Raw genomic sequence first — 19155 nt, 5'->3', positions numbered from 1 at the left:
CCAAATCACAATATGTGTGAGGCCATACCAATCCTAACATTTCTAAAAACTACATCTGCTTTCCAAAAATGCCACACAAGGCTTGCAGCAGCAGCGGTGGAGTCCCCAGCATTGTTTACAATAGCGCTTGAGAAAATCAATGTAGTCAATAATGATTTGGTATCATTAGTTTCTCAGCGATTTTCTATGACAGAAGTATGCACCATGTTAAACAGCTTTGTGAAAGACACCCTTGGGGCTTCTTTCCTTGGAAATGACCTGCTGTGTCTTAAAAGTCTCAGTCGCTATCTTTGTAGTCAATGTGGTGACCAGGCCGTACCATCTAGTAAGACCATGTCACAACTCATAGTGCAGCCACATGAGGTTTCACAAAAAGGCATCTTGGACACACTGGCACAAGAATTCCATGTGCAATATGGCCAATGCAAAACATGTAAGCATGAAATCAGATCATCAGCCTGTAAAGTAATCCACAGCCCACAGTCTTTACTTATCTTGTTAAAAGCCGGCATAGACATTCCCAAAACGTTCACTCTCTCCTGTCTGTACAACCAAAATGATTATGCTGTGTCCAGTGTTTGTGCATTTTTTGACAAGCCACCATATGTGTCATTGTACACGTGTAAAGATCAGGACTGGCATATCATGACAAAGGTATCGAATGACACAGTAGGCTATAGCTTTGAGCTGATGCAGAAAATACTGACCACAGCTAGTTTCTTTTTTGTGTCATACGAGAAAACTAAGAGTGTGAAACACATCAACTTTCAGCAGGTTGGACAAAAACATAAATGCACAGATAGATGCAAACAACAAAAGCAGACAAGTGAGACACAAATGAGACATGTTCCAAAGCTAATGAACACTCATACAGGTACATCACGTCTTTCTGCTGAAGACATTGCTAGTGTGAGGAATGGTGGGTGGCTGAGTGATTGGACGATCGATGTGTACCATCAGCTCTTGCTCTCTAGTGTTGACAAAATGGCACACATTTGTCACAGCACTTTTGTAAGCCAAGAGTTAAGGAGTCTTTGGTGTGATGACATTAGTGTTCTCCCAGATGTACCACGAGCATCACTTAATTGGTGGAACTTTGAGTTGGTGATATTGCCCGTCCATGCAAAGTCCCATTGGGGATCCATCGTCATAGATTTCACCAATAAGACAGTGAAGGATAATGGCATAGTATTAGATGTTGTGATAATGGATTCACTACGTGTGTATGAACAGGAGCTGGTTAAGGTATTCTATCCACTGCAAAGGTACTTAGCCTTACAGTACTTTGCATTGCACGGTAGAAGTACGGGTATCACATTTAGATATGAATGTTATCACAGATGTCCCAACTTCATACCACAAAATGATGGCAACAGCTGTGGTATTTTCACTTGTTTGTTTTCCAAAGCCGTTCTGTTTGATGTGAGCCTCAACACTTTCGAAAGCGAGAGTGGAAAGCGAGAGTGTTTTATGTATGAGTTGTCAGAGGGAAAGTTACTTCTCTGAGTACATAGTTTAAGCATGTACTGGCTTACCTTGGACAAACTACCTAAAAGGCTCTGTTGTGTCTATGTTGTAGGAGAACGGCACAAATGGAGGATGCAAGGGACCCCAACCGACATTTTCAAAAGACACCAGGAGGGAACGTCATTTTGGCTTTGTTTACTTTTTACTTTGGATTTTTTTTTTTAAGTCTTTGTATATTTTGGACATATGTATTTTTCATTAGTTAATAGCATCTTTGCTGTAGACTGATCCTTGCACATTTTTGAATTGCTCTTTTGTTTATTCAGATGCTTTGAACTTTTACAGTAATGTGTTTCTTTCATTATTGATATGTCAGTATTTTTGCATTACTCTATGTATAATAATGTGATACATTGAGTATCCACTTCATTCACATAACCCTGTCTATTGATATATTATGCTCTTTTGCACGTCACTCAGTTAATAGGCTGCCTATAGCCCACACCATGTGTCATAGCAAAACAGTATCAATACAATATCTGTATACCGGTACTTGTGAAATTGTACATATCAGAAAATTCAACAAATCAGATCAGGAATATGATTCAGAGTATGCACTGCATTATCACAACCCTGTCTGTTGGTATATAGAAAACAGAGTTTGTTTTATTTTGTATTCATTTGACTGTGCTATTTATTTTTAATTGATTAAATCTTTCTGTTTCAAATAGAAATGTATATTTTCTGTGCATATACATAGGCAATAGCTTCTGGGTGGGTTTGATGGCCTGGCATGGTTGTTTTTACCCCTCCCCAGGTTAGCTGACAGTGTGATGTCACAGAGGAGGTCTATCAGAGCGCGTGCATACATCGTTTGTGCTGCCACTAGGGGTGTACAGTGTTCAATATTACTCCAGAAATGACAATATGACCTCTGGGCTCTGGGTGGGTTTGACGGCCTGGCATGGTTGTTTTTACCCCTCCCCAGGTTAGCTGACAGTGTGATGTCACAGAGGAGGTCTATCAGAGCGCGTGCATACATCGTTTGTGCTGCCACTAGGGGTGTACAGTGTTCAATATTACTCCAGAAATGACAATATGACCTCTGGGCTCTGGGTGGGTTTGACGGCCTGGCATGGTTGTTTTTACCCCTCCCCAGGTTAGCTGACAGTGTGATGTCACAGAGGAGGTCTATCAGAGCGCGTGCATACATCGTTTGTGCTGCCACTAGGGGTGTACAGTGTTCAATATTACTCCAGAAATGACAATATGAGTGACCTCTGGGCTCTGGGTGGGTTTGACGGCCTGGCATGGTTGTTTTTACCCCTCCCCAGGTTAGCTGACAGTGTGATGTCACAGAGGAGGTCTATTATAGCGTGCATACATCGTTTGTGCTGCCACTAGGGGTGTACAGTGTTCAATATTACTCCAGAAATGACAATATGACCTCTGGGCTCTGGGTGGGTTTGACGGCCTGGCATGGTTGTTTTTACCCCTCCCCAGGTTAGCTGACAGTGTGATGTCACAGAGGAGGTCTATTAGAGCGCGTGCATACATCGTTTGTGCTGCCACTAGGGGTGTACAGTGTTCAATATTACTCCAGAAATGACAATATGACCTCTGGGCTCTGGGTGGGTTTGACGGCCTGGCATGGTTGTTTTTACCCCTCCCCAGGTTAGCTGACAGTGTGATGTCACAGAGGAGGTCTATCAGAGCGCGTGCATACATCGTTTGTGCTGCCACTAGGGGTGTACAGTGTTCAATATTACTCCAGAAATGACAATATGAGTGACCTCTGGGCTCTGGGTGGGTTTGACGGCCTGGCATGGTTGTTTTTACCCCTCCCCAGGTTAGCTGACAGTGTGATGTCACAGAGGAGGTCTATTAGAGCGCGTGCATACATCGTTTGTGCTGCCACTAGGGGTGTACAGTGTTCAATATTACTCCAGAAATGACAATATGAGTGACCTCTGGGCTCTGGGTGGGTTTGACGGCCTGGCATGGTTGTTTTTACCCCTCCCCAGGTTAGCTGACAGTGTGATGTCACAGAGGAGGTCTATCAAAGCGCGTGCATACATCGTTTGTGCTGCCACTAGGGGTGTACAGTGTTCAATATTACTCCAGAAATGACAATATGACCTCTGGGCTCTGGGTGGGTTTGACGGCCTGGCATGGTTGTTTTTACCCCTCCCCAGGTTAGCTGACAGTGTGATGTCACAGAGGAGGTCTATTAGTGCGCGTGCATACATCGTTTGTGCTGCCACTAGGGGTGTACAGTGTTCAATATTACTCCAGAAATGACAATATGACCTCTGGGCTCTGGGTGGGTTTGACGGCCTGGCATGGTTGTTTTTACCCCTCCCCAGGTTAGCTGACAGTGTGATGTCACAGAGGAGGTCTATTAGAGCGCGTGCATACATCGTTTGTGCTGCCACTAGGGGTGTACAGTGTTCAATATTACTCCAGAAATGACAATATGACCTCTGGGCTCTGGGTGGGTTTGACGGCCTGGCATGGTTGTTTTTACCCCTCCCCAGGTTAGCTGACAGTGTGATGTCACAGAGGAGGTCTATCAGAGCGCGTGCATACATCGTTTGTGCTGCCACTAGGGGTGTACAGTGTTCAATATTACTCCAGAAATGACAATATGAGTGACCTCTGGGCTCTGGGTGGGTTTGACGGCCTGGCATGGTTGTTTTTACCCCTCCCCAGGTTAGCTGACAGTGTGATGTCACAGAGGAGGTCTATTAGAGCGCGTGCATACATCGTTTGTGCTGCCACTAGGGGTGTACAGTGTTCAATATTACTCCAGAAATGACAATATGACCTCTGGGCTCTGGGTGGGTTTGACGGCCTGGCATGGTTGTTTTTACCCCTCCCCAGGTTAGCTGACAGTGTGATGTCACAGAGGAGGTCTATTAGAGCGCGTGCATACATCGTTTGTGCTGCCACTAGGGGTGTACAGTGTTCAATATTACTCCAGAAATGACAATATGAGTGAACTCTGGGCTCTGGGTGGGTTTGACGGCCTGGCATGGTTGTTTTTACCCCTCCCCAGGTTAGCTGACAGTGTGATGTCACAGAGGAGGTCTATCAGAGCGCGTGCATACATCGTTTGTGCTGCCACTAGGGGTGTACAGTGTTCAATATTACTCCAGAAATGACAATATGACCTCTGGGCTCTGGGTGGGTTTGACGGCCTGGCATGGTTGTTTTTACCCCTCCCCAGGTTAGCTGACAGTGTGATGTCACAGAGGAGGTCTATTAGAGCGCGTGCATACATCGTTTGTGCTGCCACTAGGGGTGTACAGTGTTCAATATTACTCCAGAAATGACAATATGAGTGACCTCTGGGCTCTGGGTGGGTTTGACGGCCTGGCATGGTTGTTTTTACCCCTCCCCAGGTTAGCTGACAGTGTGATGTCACAGAGGAGGTCTATTAGAGCGCGTGCATACATCGTTTGTGCTGCCACTAGGGGTGTACAGTGTTCAATATTACTCCAGAAATGACAATATGACCTCTGGGCTCTGGGTGGGTTTGACGGCCTGGCATGGTTGTTTTTACCCCTCCCCAGGTTAGCTGACAGTGTGATGTCACAGAGGAGGTCTATCAGAGCGCGTGCATACATCGTTTGTGCTGCCACTAGGGGTGTACAGTGTTCAATATTACTCCAGAAATGACAATATGAGTGACCTCTGGGCTCTGGGTGGGTTTGACGGCCTGGCATGGTTGTTTTTACCCCTCCCCAGGTTAGCTGACAGTGTGATGTCACAGAGGAGGTCTATTAGAGCGCGTGCATACATCGTTTGTGCTGCCACTAGGGGTGTACAGTGTTCAATATTACTCCAGAAATGACAATATGAGTGACCTCTGGGCTCTGGGTGGGTTTGACGGCCTGGCATGGTTGTTTTTACCCCTCCCCAGGTTAGCTGACAGTGTGATGTCACAGAGGAGGTCTATCAGAGCGCGTGCATATGTTTGGCAAGCTCCCACTTTGAACACAAACCTGTCCAGTGTCCAATTTGTAAAGGCTATGCACTCCAGTGAACAGCTTTTATCTATTAAGATAATGAGAAGAACGTTCTCAATGTTATTGAAACAGTTATTGTCATACATAAACATCATTTGTATTATATAGCTTCATTTAAATGCTTAGTTTATTAGTTTAATGTGGAAAATAATGATTTTTCAATCGCCCCTGTCTGCTCTATAATTGTGCAGAATCGTTCTTTTACTTTGAAATTTTTTGAAAAATTTATTTTTTCTATTACTCCAGAAATGACAATATGACCTCTGGGCTCTGGGTGGGTTTGACGGCCTGGCATGGTTGTTTTTACCCCTCCCCAGGTTAGCTGACAGTGTGATGTCACAGAGGAGGTCTATTAGAGCGCGTGCATACATCGTTTGTGCTGCCACTAGGGGTGTACAGTGTTCAATATTACTCCAGAAATGACAATATGAGTGACCTCTGGGCTCTGGGTGGGTTTGACGGCCTGGCATGGTTGTTTTTACCCCTCCCCAGGTTAGCTGACAGTGTGATGTCACAGAGGAGGTCTATCAGAGCGCGTGCATATGTTTGGCAAGCTCCCACTTTGAACACAAACCTGTCCAGTGTCCAATTTGTAAAGGCTATGCACTCCAGTGAACAGCTTTTATCTATTAAGATAATGAGAAGAACGTTCTCAATGTTATTGAAACAGTTATTGTCATACATAAACATCATTTGTATTATATAGCTTCATTTAAATGCTTAGTTTATTAGTTTAATGTGGAAAATAATGATTTTTCAATCGCCCCTGTCTGCTCTATAATTGTGCAGAATCGTTATTTTACTTTGAAATTTTTTGAAAAATCTCACCGGAACTTCTTATATTCGCTAGCTCTTATATTCGCTCACAGAACACAGGTCTGATAGCATTGCTGCTGCCTGACCGAGCAAAACCCCGACCGCGGGGGGCGGGGGTCGGTTGAATAGTTGCATTTTAATTTCAAAGGTCTGTGTGCAACCCGAGCCTACGTTAACTGTCTGTGATTAGTTTAGGGGGGAGGGACGGCTTTTACATGCGCCATGTTGTGATGTGTGTGTGTGTGTGTGTGTGTGTGTGTGTGTGTGTGTGTGTGTGTGTGTGTGTGTGTGTGTGTGTGGGAGGGGCAGCTGGCTGGCTAGAAAAACATTTAACTCTGCATGCATAGCTAATTCATTTCCCCTGTATTTAAAAATTAATTCAGGCTCAATGCTGAAATTTGTGAGAGGAGCAGGAAGTACACCAGAACACGAGGAAGCAGATCCTCCTGAGCAATCGTCAACCAGCACCAGCAGTTCAGGTATGTGTTTAGTTTAGTTTAGTTTATTAAAGGATCCCCATTAGAAGGACATGACTGCACCTCTAATCTTCCTGGGGTCCTGTGTGTCCTCTGGGTGTCTTGAAAAATATTCAACTCGCATGCATGTACTAATTCATTTCCCCTGTATTTCAAACTTAATGCAGGGTCAATGCTGAAATATGTCCACCGAGGAGCAGGAAGTACACCAGAACACGAGGAAGAAGAGCCTCCTGTACGATCTTCAACCAGCATTTCAGGTGTGTGTGTGTCCTGAAGTTTGAGTGTCTTGAAAAACATTCAACTCTCATGCATGTGCTAATTCATTATTTTATTTATAAATGAATGCAGGGTCCATGCTGAAATATGTCCACGGAGGAGCAGGAAGTACACCAGAACACGAGCCTCCTGTACGATCTTCAACCAGCATTTCAGGTGTGTGTGTCCTGAAGTTTGAGTGTCTTGAAAAACATTCAACTCTCATGCATGTGATAATTCATTATATTTTATTTATAAATGAATGCAGGGTCCATGCTGAAATATGTCCACCGAGGAGCAGGAAGTACACCAGAACACGAGCCTCCTGTACGATCTTCAACCAGCATTTCAGGTGTGTGTCCTGAAGTTTGAGTGTCTTGAAAAACATTCAACTCTCATGCATGTGATAATTCATTATATTTTATTTATAAATGAATGCAGGGTCCATGCTGAAATATGTCCACCGAGGAGCAGGAAGTACACCAGAACACGAGGAAGAAGAGCCTCCTGTACGATCTTCAACCAGCATTTCAGGTATGCGTGTGTCCTGAAGTTTTAATGTCTTGAAAAACATTCAACTCTCATGCATGTGGTAATTCATTATTTTATTTATAAATGAATGCAGGGTCCATGCTGAAATATGTCCACGGAGGAGCAGGAAGTACACCAGAACACGAGCCTCCTGTACGATCTTCAACCAGCATTTCAGGTGTGTGTGTGTCCTGAAGTTTGAGTGTCTTGAAAAACATTCAACTCTCATGCATGTGATAATTCATTATATTTTATTTATAAATGAATGCAGGGTCCATGCTGAAATATGTCCACCGAGGAGCAGGAAGTACACCAGAACACGAGGAAGCAGGAGCAGGAAGTACACCAGAACACGAGGAAGAAGAGCCTCCTGTACGATCTTCAACCAGCATTTCAGGTGTGTGTGTCCTGAAGTTTGAGTGTCTTGAAAAACATTCAACTCTCATGCATGTGATAATTCATTATATTTTATTTATAAATGAATGCAGGGTCCATGCTGAAATATGTCCACCGAGGAGCAGGAAGTACACCAGAACACGAGGAAGCAGGAGCAGGAAGTACACCAGAACACGAGGAAGCCGGAGCAGGAAGTACACCAGAACACGAGGAAGCAGGAGCAGGAAGTACACCAGAACACGAGGAAGCCGGAGCAGGAAGTACACCAGAACACGAGGAAGCAGATCCTCCTGAGCAATCTTCAACCAGCAGTTCAGGTATGTGTGTCCTCTGTAGTTTGGGTGTCATGAAAAACATTCAACTCTCATGCATGTGATAATTCATTATATTTTATTTCAAAATTACTGCAGGGTCAATGCTGAAATATGTCCACCGAGGAGCAGGAAGTACACCAGAACACGAGGAAGAAGAGCCTCCTGTACGACCTTCAACCAGCATTTCAGGTATGCGTGTGTCCTGAAGTTTGAGTGTCTTGAAAAACATTCAACTCTCATGCATGTGCTAATTCATTATATTTTATTTATAAATTAATGCAGGGTCCATGCTGAAATCTGTGGACAGGGGGACTGTGGACCAAGAGGAAGATGACCACCATCCAGCTACACACCACACAACCAGCAGTGAAGGCACAGCAAGTGAGGCTGTACAGACTGTTTCTCTTCCAGTTGATCCTGCTCTTTGGCCATCACGTATTTTAGACTCTGAACGTGTAGAATTTGTGCGCAGAGGTCCAGTTAAAATTCCATCAAATTTTAATTTTCCAAACACAGCAGGAAGGGCATTTCATAGCAGCCTATATTTCAGAACTCTCTTAAATGGAGATAAGATCAGAAGAAGTTGGGTAGTCTATTCTGAGCAGAACAATTCTGTTTTTTGTTTCGCTTGTAAACTCTTCAGTTCAAAGGCAATAAAGCTAACTACAAAGGGCTTTAGTGACTGGTCAAACATAAATTGTAGTTTGAGGTGCCATGAAAACAGCCCAGACCATACAAAATGCATGCTCAGTTGGAAAGAACTGGACACCCGGCTAAAGAAAAACATGGCAATCGACCAACAGGAGTTGACACTGCTTGAGGCAGAAAAAAAAAGGTGGCGAGATGTCCTGCGACGTTTAATGGCTATCACTCTTTCTCTTGCTTCAAGAAATTTAGCTTTTCGTGGCTCTTCTCACCATCTCTGAGTCAGGCAATGGGAACTTCTTGAAGGAAGTCGAGCTGCTGGCCAAGTTTGATAATATCTTGGAAAATCACCTGTCCAAAGTAAAAGACGAAAATACCCGGACACACTATCTTGGACAGAAGACGCAAAATGAGCTGATACAGATCATTTCCACTAAAATCGTACAGACCATTGTTGCTCATATCCAAGATGTAAAATATTACTCAATCATTCTTGACTGTACCCCAGATGTAAGTCACAAAGAGCAGATGTCAATCATTTTGCGCACAGTTTGTTTGGAGCCAAGACCAGAAATCAAGGAATACTTCCTTGGTTATGTGGATGTGGTGGAAACCACTGGCCTCAATCTGTCCAATGTCATACTTGACAAATTGAGGGAGCTTGGTATTCCTTTTGAAAATTGTAGGGGACAGGCCTACGACAATGGCGCAAACATGAAGGGAAAGAAACAAGGTGTCCAGGCCCGACTGTTGGCGCTAAATCCGCGAGCATTGTTTGTTCCTTGTGGAGCACATACTATGAATCTTGTAATAGCTGATGCTGCAAAGTCTTCTCAGATTGCGATTTGCTATTTTGGCTATTTGCAGAAGCTTTTCACATACTTTTCCGGGGGCACACAGCGATGGGCCATCTTGACCAAGCATGTTAGCATAACGCTGAAATCTTGGAGTGATGTTCGATGGGAAAGCAGACTTCAAAGTGTTACAGCTGTCAGAAACCAAGTCAAAGAAATCAGAGAAGCTCTCATGGAGGCTAGGCAAACTGTGAATGATCCGGTTGCTAAAGTAGAGGCTCAAGCCCTTGCAGAAGAGGTGGGCTCATTCAGGTTTTTGATTTGCTCTGTTGTGTGGTGTGAAATTCTTACCATCACAAACCAGGTGAACAAGCTGCTCCAGTCAAGTTCAATGCAGATTGACATTGCTGTCAGGCTCATTGACACTGCCAAAACATCGCTCTCCAAATACAGAGACACTGGGTTTGCTGACGCTTTGTCAACTGCCAAGGACCTCTGTGACTGCTTGAACATCGAACCAGTGCTTAAGGAGAAAAGGCTCAGGAACACTAAAAGGCTGTTTACATATGAGGCTGCAGACGAGCCATTCAGTGATGCCCTAAAAAGGCTTGAGGTATCATTTTTCAACAGTGTTGTAGACTCTGCTTTGATGTCACTGCAAGAGAGGTTTGAGACACTGAGCCAGGTCAAAGACAGATTTGGACTGCTGCTTGACTTCAGACAAGTCCAAGGGATATCCAAGGAGGTCTTACAAAAACAGTGCACTGAACTGCAGAAGACACTCAGTGGAAAGGGAACAGCTGATATTGATGGACCTGAGATGGTGCAGGAAATACTGAACCTTCCACAACTGTCACCACAGACCACTGCCCTGGAGATGCTGACATTTCTCCATGACAACCAACTTCAAGAGCTCTATCCAAATCTCTGGATAGCTCTACGTCTTGCACTGACTCCCAGTCACAGTTGCTTCTGCTGAGCGAAGTTTTTCTAAACTTAAGCTCATTAAAACGTACCTGCGTTCATCAATGGGACAGGAACGTGTGAGCGGTCTTGCTGTCATCAGCATCAATGTAGAACTCGCTCAGAAGCTGTCATATGATGACCTAATGGACGATTTTGCAGCCAGGAAATGCAGACGTGCGCGTCTGTAGTCTGTCAGAGTGGGAGATTCTTATTGTAACAGTAATTAACCTTGATCATGTCTCAGACTGTCGTGTTGGGCCCTTGAATTTGGGGGAAAGGTCCTAGAATTTGATGAGGAAGTTGTGGGAACCCTGTTCATTCTTTTAAGCCAGTTTTTCTTCACTTGATCCCAGCAGCTTTAGTGATTTCATTTTTGGTTTTATCATTATTTATAATTTATTTATATATTGCATTGGTTTTATTTATTGTGTTGTGATTTTAGTTTGGTATGTTATTGCATGATTTTGCACTTTGACCGTTTTTACTTGTAGTTTGGTGTGTTGCGTGATTTTGCACATTTACTGTTTTTACTTATATGACTGAGGTGAAGTGACTCTAAAACTGGAATTAAGTATGGACCACACACATCCCACAGCTCAGTGTGCCTTTGTTTATTTTATAGCACAGTTTTGCAGTCATTCATTTAGTTTGACAGTTATAGAATTGATTTGAGCTAGTTGTGGAGTGATGTCATGAATGGCATCACTGGGGGAGTGATGTCATGAATGACACCACTGGTCCACAACTTGCCTCAAATCAACTCTATAACTGTCAAACTAAATGAATGACTCATTCATCATTTTATTATCAGTGAAACTTCATGAGAAAGAAGCTGATAAAGCTCACAGGCTCTAGCATCTGCCTGCTTACTTGCATGTACAGTTTAACAATCGCTTGTTTGCTGACATGTACAGTAATTCTAACAATTGTTTGTTTGCCACATGTAATGTAATGTGAGATACACTAGTATCGTTCATTAATGATTTTGCAGTCTTTCGTTTGACAGTTATTGAAAGTTTTGCAGTCATTCAGTTAGTTTGACAGTTACTTAGAGTTGGTTTGAGTTAAGTTGTGGAGTGGCCGTCCACAGCTTAACTCAAATCAACTCAATAACTGTCAAACTAGATGAATGACTGCAAGACTGTTTACAGTTTTCTGATGCTACAACTGACTGTGCATTAAATATTCAATGCTGCAGTACCACAATTTGTGATGTGCAATTTACTAACTGCAACTTATTGCACCTTACCAGTATGTCCTTTTATTATTAGGGTTAGGTGTGTATCCCATGTGTGTAACATGTTAAAAAGGCCTTGTTTCTCACATTAAACAACTGTGTGGAACTTGAAGCCTGCCTCTGCCTCCACCTTCTTCTCCTGCTCGCCATCCTAACACTATCATTCTGCATTCATACTGCTGTATATAGTGTAATAATCCGCTTCCTGGATTATTAATGAAGGAACAGAAGAGGCGAGTACTTGGTCTGCAGGCTTTATTCCGTTCACAACACACAGCTTCCAGCGCTTAGTCACGCTTGGCTACGCTCCTAGCTAACACACTCAGCTGATAGAAGCTCCCTATTTGCTAGACACTTGACTCAATTTTGTAATGATAGTGAACTCACTATATCTAGCCAAGTGCTGTTGCCAGCTGACAGCTTCTCTTATATTAGTGAAGCCTGGAACACCACATCTTGGTTAGATCACTGTGTTTGCTCGGCTGATGCCCATGCCAATCTGCGATCTATGGAGATTGTGTATGAGGCTTAAATGAGTGATCATTTACCCTTTATATGTTACATTGAGTTAGACAGTCTCCCTGAGATGACCCGGGAGGTCAACAACAGCTCTAGGTCCAAACTAGACTGGTCTAAACTCACAGATAACGATGTCCTATTTTACTATGGGAAAACAGAGGCTCTTTTGAATCAGGTGTTGTTACCCTATGATGCTATCCTGTGCTCGGATGTTAACTGTAAAGACACAGCTCACCAGCATGATCTCTGTACCCTACTATGTATGATGCCATTGTTGGAACATTGTGTGAGGCCAGTAGCACCTATATCACTTATTCTAATTGTAAAACAGGTAAGCCAGGTTGGAATAAACATGTAGCCCCCCCTCCCTTACGGTAAGGGGGCAGAAAGGGCTCACTCTGAGCCCTCATTCACTTTGCGATTTCACCGTGGGACATCCCTAAGCCCTCACTCCCTTCACGTGAACGCGCCTCTAAGGGCTTGAGTCAGTAAGGGGGTGAATGGGCTACATGCACAACTCCACTACTTCCTGAAATTAGTACAGCTTCTTTATTTCCTGTCATCACTATTGGATGAACTGATTAATGTCAGGTGTGCTGCAGTCACAACAATGATCAGGCACACCTGATTAATCAGTTCATCCAATAGTGTAGGACAGGAAATAAAGAAGCAGTACTAATTTCAGGAAGTAAAAAAGTTGTGCATGTAGCCTATTGGAATTGGGCCTAAGGCCTCTCCTTCTTCCTTTGGTTGGATTATTGGTTGGCAGCTAGCTTTCGGGTGCAATACTGCCACTTACTGATCTGGAGTGTGACAATAAACTCATTTTTGATCTATCAAACTATAAACACAATAGTCAATGGCATAAAAGGAACCAAAGAATACTAATCTCCTCTTACTCTGTTCATTTATTGTCTTAATATTAAATACCAGATGGACTATCTAACACTTATATTCCATGATATGGGAGAAAATCCTGTATCACAATGGTTTCTAATAATTGCATACAAAATTAGGCATAATTAAATGATATAATTCCAGCCTGTAAAACAAACAAAATTGTTAGTACTAAATACATTTACCAACATATAAAACAAAAAGTACATTATAGCAATGCTCTAAAAAAACATCTCAAGTCTAGCGCTTCATTAAATCCATGTGGTGATAGTATGTGCAATTTGTCTATAAAAAATGCTTCACATTTTAAGAACAGCAAGTCTAGATTGTGACCTCACTTAGAGTAATTAACTTTTTTAATACCTTAAGTGTAGGCTGAAGATTGAGTGGCTGTGTAATGTTGTTGGCACCGAGTGTGTCTCCATGTCCCCAGTGTCCACTGCCCAGGTTGTCTACATTGACTGGAAGAAAAACTCTGATTCTGTGCTTAAAAAAGCACAGTCACGTCTTTTCCACCTAAGAAAGCTTAGATCCTTTGACATCAGCAGGTCACTCCTAAATGTCTTTTACCAGGGTATTCTTGCTAGTGTCCTCTTTTACGCTGTGCTCTGCTGGGGGGGCAGCATCACGGCTATAGACAAAAGCAGGATAAATAAAACCATCAAGAAGGCTGGATCAGTGGTTGGCCTTCCTCTTGATTCCCTGGAGACTATTATTGCCAGGCGAATAAAGACTAAACTAAATTCCATTCTCTCTTGTGAAGACCATCCCCTCTATAATATATTCCACGCTCTGCGAAGTTCGTTTAGCAACAGATTTCGTATGCCTCCTTGCTCTACTGAGCGATACAGAAAGTCCTTTGTGCCTGCTGCGGTTAAATTCTTTAACGAGCACTATTAGTTCTGTTCATGAGGCTTTTTACTCTGTCATTTGTGTGTGTAACCTTGTATTGTATGTTTTTGTTATTTGTTTGTGTTAATTGTATTCGCTCTGGTGGCAAAACATGTTTCCCCTCGGGGATTAAGTAAATAAACCATACCATACCATACCATTGTGAAAGGGCCTTTCTGTGTTGAGTCTTCATGTTTTTCCCTGGGAGTTCCACCAAAACATCAATATGAACCCCCCACCAAAAAAAAAAAAAAAAAACATGCAGAAGATTGTTGCTTGACCAGCAATGGGTGAGAGGAAGTTGGTCCCTGGGCGCTGAGAGGAGAAAGCTGTCCACTGCCTCTGGCCTGCCCTGAGGAGCAAGGACGAGCCTAGATGGGAGAAATGTGGAAAGCACATTTCATTGCACCTCTGGATTTGCATGTGTGTGTGTCAGCGCCTGCATGCGTTGTGGTGGTAGTCTATGATGAATGGAGACAACCTTGTTGGTCGTTTGTTTGTTTGATTGTTTGTTTGTTTAAAAGTAAGTGTTTAGCAAGAGGTGAGTACTTGTTGGCTGATGGAGCTTTTAAATGTGTGTGTATATACATACATATATATATGACAAAGCGGTTTCATTCGTAATTGGCACACAAGACACCACAGCTGCAACTGGTTGGCCTAATTAGTAGTGTACGTGTGAGTGTTGACACAGCTGGATTAATCAGTATAACCAGCAGCAGAGCAGCGGTCGGTTGTCGAGAAATAATGACCGGTGAATCTTGTTGATTGACCAATCAGAATCGAGTATTCAAGAGAGCCGTGTTCTAAATATATATATATATATTGAAGAGTTCATTTGCAATATATATATATACAGTGGTGTAATGTAACTAAGTATAAATACTTAAGTACTGTACTTAAGTATTTTTTCTGAGTATCTGTACTTTACTTGAGTATTTATATTTCTGTCAACTTTCACTTTTACTCCACTACATTTCCCAAATAAAATGGATACTTTTACTCCACTACATTTCCCCCAAGCATCTTAGTTACAAATTAAAATCAGAAGAAATTGCGTAGCCTGCAAGCAATCAGGTTTGTCAAATCAGTGCTCTAATCACGATCCACACGCCATTCCATTTGGTGGCTGTAATGCAACATAACGTTGTTTGCCAGTGGCTATAAAAGTCAAGAAGAAGAAATAGACTTCCACTCAAGCCCAGGCATGTCTTTTACTTTAATTCCCTGCATTACTTGGGTCTTTACCAGGCTTACTAAAAGGTAGAATAAGTGCACCCTTCCAACTTTTTGACATCTGTCCCTCTCTCCAAATCTTATTGAATAACTCCAGAATAATAACCAGAACTTGTTCAGGTAACTTACGCAACATAGCATAACATAATTGATCCTGTCGCTATATATCCAGTGCCATGTAACGCTATTTCTAACTCATTCAATGTCAATTCAGCATCCAGAGTTGTGTCTACTTTATCTTTTTTCTTAGTTACATCCTGATTTTCACTTAACACTTCCTCTTTCCTCCATTTTTTTCTTAACTTTAGTCTTAAAGGAACACTCCGCCCATTTTCAACCAGTTTTGTATCATTAGAACATCAGTAGTATATCATAAAACTGTAAACTGTTTTGAAGTCTGTCATTTAATTTGACAGTTATTGAGTGTTAAAGTGTACATCACTGGTCCACACTAACTCAAATGAATAACTCATTAACTCAAATCAACTCTCAATAACTGTCAAACTAGATGACGGTTTTGAAGTAATTCATCTAGTTTGAGTTTAACACTCAATAACTGTCAAATTAAATGACAGACTTCAAAACAGTTTACAGTTTTCTGATATACTACTGATGTTCTAATGATACAAAGTTGGTTGAAAATGGGCGGAGTGTTCCTTTAAGAAAAAAGATAGGAAAAAAGGCTATTCTCAAAAACTGGTCTTATGTATTTTCTTAACTTTCTTCTTATGTTTCTTCCTAAAACAAATTAGGAAGAAAATGCATTCTTGAAATGAAAGTTCGCAAATTTGTTCTTGGATTTCTCCTCGCATGGTCTTCGGGTCAATCTGACCCGTTTTAGAATTTCAACATCAAGGAAAAGTATGTTAAAATATTTTTTTCTCTATGAAACTTCTTCTGCTTGGCTCATTTACTGTACTAAACATGTGATATGAAAATGGTACATTTCATGCATTTGCTACCCCCCCCCCTGCATCAACATATAACACCCATGGTCTTCGGGTCAATTTGACCCGGCCATTGAAAGTGGAGGCTAAAAGGGGTCAGAAGTGAAATTTAGACAATTTCTTTCTTTGAAAATGTTAGACATATTGGTATTTTCTAGTAAACATTGCATTCTGACACACACACACACACACACACACACACACAGGGGCAGACTGGGATCATAATTCAGCCCGGGCATTAGATACCAAGCAGGCCAGGCCGATACGGGCCGACGCGGGCGCCGGCAAAAAAAATTGGGCCGTTTGAAGCCCAATTTGGGTTGTTTGAAGCCACATTTGGGCCGTTTGAAGCCAGATTTGGGCCATTTGAAGCCCAATTTGGGTTGTTTGAAGCCAGATTTGGGCCGTTTGAAGCCAGATTTGGGCCGTTTGAAGCGCAATTTGGGCAGAGTCCAATTTTGGACTCTGCCCAAATTGGGCAGATGCACCCACTTTAACCCTGAAGTGTAATTATTACTTCAGACTAACTAATGTAATAAAACCACTAGTAAACCAGTAGGCGGTGCCTGGCCTGCTGTTCAGTGAGTGGCCTTACTGTGGGCACACTTTTTTTTTTTTTTTTTGCAGGCCAGGCCAGGCCAGGCCACCGGGCATTTGCCCGACGTGCCCGATTATGCAGTCCGCGCCTGCACACACACACACACACACACACCCACACACACACACACAATGAAAGTTCACTCAGAGTTGACAGTATGTTTTGATACTTTTTTGCTATTTTTAGCTACAGGTCACCTCTCTTGCACCTGTGTGGGCGGAATTTTCTCAGAGAAACCCCGGGAAAGAGTTGTTGAGATGAGCATTTTTTGTTGCAAGTAGGTGGTGCTAAGGCGAATTGCAAGATGTTTTATTTGTTGCCAGTAGGTGGCGCTATGCCGAATTGCCTGGAATTCAGCTCCCTGCACTCCGTTGGGTCCCCCTAAGCACACTCCCCGAGTTTGATATTGATCGGACGAGGGGTTCTCAAGATAAACCACTTGTTGTGTTGCCAGTAGGTGGCGCTATGCCGAATTGCATGAAAACAGGTAACTGTTCTCCGTCACGTACTCCTTAGTACACTCCTAAAGTTTGAAGTAGATCTGACCAACGGTTCTGGAGATCCGGGAGGAACACACAAGGAACACACGCACTGTGTTGCCAGTAGGTGGCGCTATACCGAATTGCACGAAAACAGGTCACTGTACTCCATCACGTACTCCTTAGTACACTCCCAAAGTTTGAAGTAGATCCGACCAACGGTTCTCAAGATCCGGGAGGAACACACAAGGAACACACGCACGCACAGGAACACACGCACGCACAGACGCACAGACAGACAGACGCACTGACAGCGACAATCTCATAATCTCCTCGCGGAGATAATAAATAAACTTGAGTAGCTCTTTATTAAAATGAAGAACAAACTATGATTAGTAGGATTTTGGGGGTTTATAACGACTTTAGAATGGTTGAACATGAGCCGGGTCAAATTGACCCGAACGCCCTCGGTGTGACTAAAAGACGAAGACCACACGAGGGTTAAAGTCCATCTGAACCCAAAAATGTTTTTTTTTCATCTTAGTTCAAATACCTGGGTATTCAGTGCACCTATTTATTAATGAATGCAAAGAAAATCACAAAAATCGAATTTCTTTATTTTTTCACACTTTTTCACATCAAAGGTTCATTTTTCAAGATTTCATTCATTACAGTAATCTACAGTTTGCAGAAGTCACATAGTACTATCAAATTTCTACTCCATTTCAACCAATCATATCACGATCGATCACGACATGGCAGCTGTTAATCAATCTTTATTTCAGGATAATTTTCTCCTCCAAATGAAGGAGAAAATGGTGCTTAGTGTCTGCAATCTGGCAGAATTTCTAGCCTATAAAGTTTATAGGCTAGAAATTATATTAGTTTATATAAACTAAGTACTAACTTGGCCAATTGTATGTAACATACAAAATAAAGCAAACGGTAATGTCTCAGAATGCAAAGAAATGTAACTGGCTCGTTAAAATCGCATTCCAGGATAAGCTTAGTTAACGTAGTTAAGGCCGAATTCAGACCCGGCCCCTCGGAGATTCCAGGCCGACAGGCTGGACCCTCCGCTCTGCTCCACACAAAGGCAGCTGGCTGCCTGTGGCTCTAACTCGCGTAGCGCCACAACACGCTCAATCCCACTCGATTTGGGGGCGGAACACGCCAGGATTGGTCAAATTTTTTCCAATTTTTTCTTTGACTTTTTTTATTTTATTTTTTACAATGGCACCAGGTAGGCTATTCCGGGGTTTCAGTTGCTATTTCTTGTAGAAATTGAATTGCATACTCCCATTAAAAGAACAAGTGGTGAAACAGCTGTCCATAAAGTCCATGCTGGACCTATGATTTCTCTGGCTTCCAGTCCGCCCTCGGCCAGCTTCTGGATGGTAGTGCTCCTGATGGTGTGATTCGTGTAAATCACTGATGTGAATGCTTCTTTGGAGATACGCGTTAGCATGGAACCCAGGTAATTTACACCCATTGGCTCCAAAGAGTACCACACCTCCCCTAACTTGTTTCCTCTCTTTGGATGGAGGTAAAAAGCTTTAGCGTCCTTGGGGATTTTAGATAGATAATTCGGAAGTGCGCGAGCCACTTAGGTTAACTAAAGGTGCGTTCACACCGACCTATTATAGTTTTTTGCTGG

General features: G+C 42.7%; 1 long non-coding RNA gene across 1 annotated transcript; it reads left to right on the top strand.

Annotated features, from left to right (window-relative positions):
* Nucleotides 1–8138: 8138 nt before the first annotated feature.
* LOC310778056 lies at nt 8139–8728 on the top strand. The gene is made up of 3 exons (XR_014552759.1): nt 8139–8292; nt 8386–8478; nt 8572–8728. It is a non-coding gene; the product is annotated as an uncharacterized lncRNA (long non-coding RNA).
* Nucleotides 8729–19155: the final 10427 nt, after the last annotated feature.

This window comes from Poromitra crassiceps (genome assembly GCF_964638095.1).
Source record: "Poromitra crassiceps genome assembly, chromosome: 1".
NCBI classification, from domain to species: domain Eukaryota; kingdom Metazoa; phylum Chordata; class Actinopteri; order Beryciformes; family Melamphaidae; genus Poromitra; species Poromitra crassiceps.
The sequence above is the reverse complement of the archived record's forward strand: the minus strand, read 5'-3'. Positions and strand labels throughout refer to the sequence as shown.